Here is a 6,027-nt window from a genome sequence, read left to right on the forward strand (position 1 = left end):
TTGGAGATACACCCTACACTAATCCTGCCTCATTAATATAACAAAGACAACCCATTCCCAAATGGGATTATAACCACAGGCATAAACCAAAACCAAACCCTGGAGTTTCCCTGGAGTCATTCCAACTCATAGGATAGAGTAGAACTGCCTCATAGGGTTTTCAAGAAGCAGCTGGTAGATTCGAACTGCCAACTTTTTGGTTAAGGTTAGAATTTACAACACGTATTTTGGGTGGACAAAATTTAGTCTATAATAGAGGCAGAGATTGGAGCGATGCTGCCACAGACCAGAGGACACCCGGGTTCACCAAAGCTGGAAGATGAAAAGAAGGATCCTCCCCTGGAAGCTTTGAAGGATGTGTGGCCCAGTTGACACCTTGGTTTAGACTTCTGGCTCTGCAACTGTTAGAGAATAAATTCCTGTAGCTTTAAGACACCTAATTTGTGATCATTTGTCACGGGAGCCCGAGGACATGAAGACAGCTCCCCATTGCTCCTTCGCCGGGTTTTCAGGCTCCTCCACGTATCAACCCTGAACATTTTGAGCTTCGTTTCCCACTTTCCCACCAGCTAAGTAGTTAAGCTCAGTAGATTTCAAGCTTAATTGGGAGGCAGGATCAATTAAAATAACTACATTATAGTGTGGGCTCAGCGTCCTATACTAAATTCTAGTTCATACAGGTGGTACCAAGCCTCACAGATTTTGAAAAATTGTAGAGGAGACACACACGGAATTAAGAAAATTCTACTATTTTCTGTGATATGGAAAAAGAGTAGTATTGGCATTTTTCAGCTCTATGTGAGCAATGCTTTGGCTCAGTTCTTGGGATGCTGGGATTTGGGAGACACATAGTTTGGGAACTGTTCCCAATGGCTTAACTAACCTAGGTTATATGGTTTAGAGTTAACATGCCTGAATGAAAAGGGTATGGGCTTTGGAGTCAGGTTTGGATTCCATAGTTTACTAGCTTGTGATGTTTGGCAATTACGTAACCTCTTTGAGGATTTAAAATAAGGTCAATGAAGTTCACCTTGAAGAAATACCGCCAGAACGCTCCTTAGAAGTGAGGAGGGCGAGACTTCGGCTGGCTTCCTTTGTACATGTCATCAGAAAAGACCAATCACTAGAAAAAGGCACCATATTTGGTAAAGTAGAGGGTCAGCAAAAAAGAGGGAAAGTCTCAATGAGATGGATTGACATAGTAGTCACAACAATGGACTTAAACATACCAATGATCATGAAGATGGTGCCAGATGAGGCAATGTTTTGTTGTGTTATACATAAGGTTGCCATGAGTTAGAGAGCCTACTTGATGGCAACTAACAACAGAGTTTACCTTGGGTGGAGCAAGGGGTCAAATTAAAGATGATGTATGTAAAGGGCTGAGTGGGGAGTCAGCATCAGTAAATAAAGAGAAGAAGGGGGAGATAACAGAGAGAGGAGTGTAGCTTGGTTTTGCATGGGTAGCTCTCTGAGTTGGGGAGGGGTGTGATCAGCTGTGTGGTCCCGGGATCATAAACAGGTGGCAATGTGGGAGAGGAATTAAAGGGAAAGGCCACAGTCGAGAGACCAGTTAGGAGGCTATGGCAATGGGCCACATCTGTGGCAACGAAGGACTAACCAAGATGGCTGCAATTAGCCAGGGAAGTGCAGAGGGCTTTGGAGAGACATCGGAAACTATTCTTTTTCCCACCAATTCTCTAGTTATGATAGACTTCCAGCCTATAGTGGGTCAGTTAGTAGATGATAACTGTTAACACAGAGGCATTTCATGGCTCCTAACAGGCCCCTCCTATGAGTCAGAACTGACTTGATGGCAATAGGTTTGGTTTTGGTTTTTTGGTTAACAGGCCTCTCAGCCTCCAGTCTCTCCCAGAACCACCCTGTTCTTCATAAAACCTAGAATGAACTCTGAGAAACACAAATCTTATTGTAACACTTCCCTGGATCATCTTCCTTTGACTCCCCACTGCCCACAGGATAAAGTCCAATCCCTTCAGCACGATCTGTATAAGGCCTTGTCTTGGTTATATAGGCTGCTATAACAGAAATACCAAAAGTGGATGGCTTTAACAAAGAGAAACTTATTCTCTCACAGTCTAGGAGGCTAGAAGTCTGAATTTAGGGCACCAGCTCCAGGGGACTCTGGAGGAAGATCCTTGTCATCAGTCTTGCCTGGTCCAGGAGCTTCTCAGTGCGGGATCGGCCTGCTCCTGGCTTTTATGGCTTGGTAATATGTCTCTCTGCTCACTTCTTTCTTTTGTATCTCAAAAGATATTGGTTTAAAACTCAACCTAATCTTGTAGATTGAGTTCTGCCTCATTAATATAACTGCTGCTAATCTCATCTCATTAACATCGTAGAGAGGAGATTTATAACACATAGGAAAATCATAGCAGATGACAAAATGGTGGACAGCCACATAATAGTAGGAATCATGACATAGCTGAGTTGACAGATACTTCGTAGGGACAGAATTCAATCCATGTCAGGCCCTTTATGGTCTGGTCTTCTAGCTTCCTCCCTGAGGACTGGCCTCATAGATATCCTTCCCCTAAATGCTCCAGCCACACAGAACTTGTTGGTGTTTCCCCGAATACTCCCAATTCTTTGATGCCTTCATGCCTCTTCACATGCTTTTTCTCTCTGCTTGGAATGTCCTTAATTTTTCTTCTTTGCAAACCTCTTTTTATCCCTTTGAACTCAACTGAAATGTCATTTTCTATGAGTTATCCTTTCAATTTCCTTCAGAGAAATTAAAATACTGCCATTAGGCTCCCATGGTATTCCCCGCATACTTCTCTTTAAGCTCCCATCACGGAGTTCTGTAAATATTTGTGCAAGCATTGCTTCTCCCATGAGTTAATGACTGCTCAGTTTCAGGACTCATCCCAACTGTTATTTCCTCAAACCCCAAGTCTAGGTTGGCTCCTTTGCTATGCTTTTTCATAGGCCTTCCCTCAGAGCCTTTATCTCAGTTTGCAATTATATTTTCACAAGTGAGATTACCCAACTAATGTCTCTCTCCCCTCTAGGCTGTAAGTGTCAGGAAGGCAGAGGCCAGATCTGTTTTGCTTATCACTGGATCCTCAGTACGTAGTACAGTATACCTAGCAGGGTGTAGGACAACTCTTCACTGTGGTGGATGGTCCCGGGCATTAGAGGATGTTGAGCATTCTTGGTATAAATGTAAGTATGACACTCCCCAGTCACTGTGGCAACAAAAAATGCCATATACATTCTAAAATGGCTCTGGTCCCAGTGGGAGCTACGGTAGGGAGAGAGCTTCAAACAGCCCAAGGAAAGCAACTACAAAGAAGAGGTTGGAGTGAGAACTAACGGATACAGTGCACCATGTTGGAAAGGCCGTATCCAATTTCCAGCCAGACACCCAGCGTCCCCCAGGCTCAAGAGTAGGACTTGCAAGCCTTGGCTCTGTCTTGTTCATAGTGGTGTTTCCAGGCTCCAGCCTAGTGTTTGACACACTGTAGTTGTTATGGATTTGAATTGCATCTCTCCAAAAAATATGTGTTGAATTCCGTACCTGTGGAGGTGATCCTGTTTGGAAATAGGGATTTTTTTTTTGTTATGTTAATTAGGCCATGCTTATGTAGGGTAGGTCCTAAACCTATCACTTCTGAGGTATAAAAAGACCAGGTTAGACACAGACAACCATGGGAAAGACAGTTGCCATGTGAGGATCGTCTACAAGCCAAGGAACCAAGGAATACCTGGGGCTACTGACAATGAAGAAATCAGCACAGCCAAGACCCTAATTTGAAATTTTAGCCTCCAGAACTGTGAGAAAATAAATTTCTCTTCTTTAAAGCCGCTCACTTTCGGTATTCATATTACAGCAGCACTAGGAAACTATGATAGTAGGTAACTAACAAAAGTTGGATGTTGTTGAACTTCAACCTCAGACTGGGGGTGGGGGGGTGAGAAGCTTCATTTGGTTGTTTTATGTTTGTTTGTTCATTTACATATTTACTTGGTAAATAGGTATTGAACTATGAGTCAGACATGGTGCGAAGCCCTGGAATAACCCATGAGCAAGACACAGTCCTTGACCTCGAAGAGCTTACTGTTTAATGCAGAGGACAGACACATAAGCAAGCACGCTACAGTACAGTGTGGTTAAGTATTGGGTATGGGGGAACATGAAAAAAGTGGCACACCACCCGGTCTGGGATGTGGGGTGATAAGGGAACTTTCAGCCTTAAGAAGAATCAGGGGTGAGAGAGGCGGTACCCCAAGGAGTGATGGCAGATCCATGCTGTTGTGTTGCTACTTTCCTTCTTAACTGAGACAGACGATGATGGGGAAATGGAAGTGGGTACTCCAGCTTCACAGATAAAAAGCAGGTTGTCGCGAAACTTGAAGTGTCCACCCGTGCCCCATAATCCTGGTCCAATGCAGCCTTCAGCCTATACCTGGAGCTCCCAAAGTCTCCTCACCCAAGTTATGTCTGCTTTTTTCCCCTTCCTCTTTTATAACCCTTCTTAACTTCTGGTCTTCAGGGTGTAAACTCCACCTTGAGCAGCAGAGAACAAATAATGAAGGGTTGCAGATCCTGGGGGCTCAACTTGGCTTAAGCTTTAGAGAAGCTGATTCTCTTAGGAGTCACACCAGGCTCCACACTCTCCAGACAGCCCCTAGGTCCATCTTCCCAGAGCCCTCAACTCTAAAGACACTGGTAGGACCTGCTAGACCTCCTGGCATCTCCAGTGAGAAGGACAGAGAGGAGCTCACCCTCTTTTCATCCGCCTCCACCTCCCATCTCTCGTCTCTGCAGTTGCATGTGCTCCCAGCTATGTTCACCATCATGGATGTTTTCATCCACATCCAACCTTCTAACACGGAGCTCTGGATTCAGGCTAGACTATGGGGACAGAGACATGCTTTAAATGCACTCTTAATGTCAACCAGAAGAATCAAATTAAGCAAAAAAGCTCCTGAGTGTGGTCCAGGGCCTTCATAAAACATCTTTGTATTGGGACTTGGAAGAAGACTTTGATGAAGGGAACAAATGGGGGAAAATGTGGTCCTTGTTCACCCTCTGTGTATCTGAAGGCAGTATAAACACTTCCAGGCATTCTTTCTAGCCGGAGAAAGAGGCTAAGCAGTTGTCTGGAGCCAAAGACTGCCAGGAGTAATAAGAAAATTCTTTAAGTGTGTTTTCTCCATCTGTTTAATTTCTTATGCTGAAAAAAGGAGAGAAAATATAAATAAATGATTCAGAAAAACGTCCTGTGCAATTACCTCCATCAGGGAAAAATAAACAAGGCTTCACTTCGTTGGGAAGGGTCTCATGTGACTGGGACCTTCTGGGTGGGGGGGTGCTTCTCCCAGCTAGAGGTCTCAACCTTATGAGCTTCCAAGTTGAGTCTCTCAAGCTCAATTTCAGCTGAAACTTTGCTCCAGCACCCAGGCAAGGCCATTTCTAGGAGTATCTATCCCACTGGGCATCTTCCTCTCTCTCCAATCACCTCGCCCACAGATAAAATCAGGTTAAAGGGAGCATCTAGTCAGCCTAGAGGATGAGAAATCATCAGTTGTATTGATGAGCTTCCAGTTTCTCAGTGGCTTTCCTGGGATCAAGAGCAAATTATGGCATGGCCCCAGTTGGCTGATACACTGATGTGCCATGCCTTTTGGGTTGATTCTACTAATCAGCATCAAAGCAAAGAAAGCTGATTTGGACTTCTTACTTTAAAATTCAGTTCTTCTAGGATAGTGAGGGTGTTTGATATTGTTAATCTCTGGCAGGCCAGGAAAGTTGGTCATTCACTGATCGCCATAGAAACAATGTCCTTTAGAAATACTGTCTGCAGAGCACTGGGCCCCAGGTCTTCCATGCTTAGGTTTTTAGTGAATAGGATTTGAAGATGGTGAGTGTTGAGTGGTGATTGCTTCCTGTGCTAAGGTATCTACCTCGCATCTCCACATCACTGGCTTTTCAGAGAAAGCCAAAGCCATAAGCCATCAACAACTTCAAGTTCTCTGTTCCATCCATCATAGTTTTTC

This window comes from Loxodonta africana, chromosome 20 (genome assembly GCF_030014295.1).
Source record: "Loxodonta africana isolate mLoxAfr1 chromosome 20, mLoxAfr1.hap2, whole genome shotgun sequence".
In the NCBI taxonomy this organism is placed as follows: Eukaryota; Metazoa; Chordata; class Mammalia; order Proboscidea; family Elephantidae; genus Loxodonta; species Loxodonta africana.